Below are 1,179 nucleotides of genomic sequence, written 5' to 3' on the forward strand. Positions count from 1 at the left end.
CAAGAGCATCCACACAGCACGGCGGCGCTTCAGCTCAACGGAGGTGCGGAGGTAGAATTCTACACCACGCTACTGAACCTTGGCGGTCCGCTGGTGTGTTCAAATTCGTGTCAGACAACCTGAATGGACCCTGTCTGCGCACGGTTCGAGGAGCACGCGCCAGCTCAGCCTACTTCCGACTTGACTCGGTCCATGAAAATGTACAGCAAGTAAGTGCTTGGAATGATATCTCTTAGTAACCTTACTGTGCAAGGTACAACTTCCACACAATTGCAGGGGTGTCCGTAAAAGCCTAGGGGGGGCCCATAGATGAAGAATCAGTATTGATGCAGGTTTGCAGAGGACAGGCGTTGTCCTCCCTCGTCCACTTCAGGGTGTTTCCGATTTGTAAGAGGAACCTGCGTGAGGGTTATACACAGGGGCTGGAGGTTTTCAGCAAGTACAACACCAGCAAGATACCTATCCTGATATGTGAGGATGCCAGTGCAGCCACGCCACGGCTTGACGTAGCACACCGTGACGGGAGATACTTTGTCTACCAGGGTGTCACCAAACGAAAAATGTAAACGTAAACGAAACGAAACGAGCGTCTCGTTCGTTGAGAGGCTGCTAAACGATGCCGTACTGAAACGCTAAACGATTGCTTACATTCGTTTGGGATGACCGGCGCTAAGCCTTTGACCATGGACATCCTTGTTGACCCGCTCGCCTCGCCTCAAACACGCACGCCAGTTTGCAACTATGCTTCATGCTGTTATCACGGATACGTAATATCTCTTGCACTTGCCGGAACCTCGCTCCGACAGGCCGAGGATGTGTCCCCGAATCCTAATTGCGCTCCCAAAGAACTTATGATGGCACATAATACACTCCAGGTGCTTATTGGCTTTGCTTGCGTCCAAGACCTTCACATACTCGAACTCCGGTCCCAAATAACGCTGATTGCTGGGCCCAGCCCCCGACATGGATACTGCCTAACGCCCTCAGACACCACTGGAAATGATAGAGCTATGTGTAAAAACATCAAAACCATCAAGATATTAACGGTTAGCGTACGTTTCCGTACCATCGTTTAGAGGGTCGTTTAGGGGTCGTTTTGACGAAAATCCGTTCGTTTACGTTTTAAACGCGTTTAAACGACCGGCTATGTTCGTTTGGTGACACCCTGTTGTCTACGGC

The sequence above is a fragment of the Volvox carteri genome, assembly GCF_000143455.1.
Source record: "Volvox carteri f. nagariensis unplaced genomic scaffold VOLCAscaffold_358, whole genome shotgun sequence".
Classification (NCBI taxonomy): domain Eukaryota; kingdom Viridiplantae; phylum Chlorophyta; class Chlorophyceae; order Chlamydomonadales; family Volvocaceae; genus Volvox; species Volvox carteri.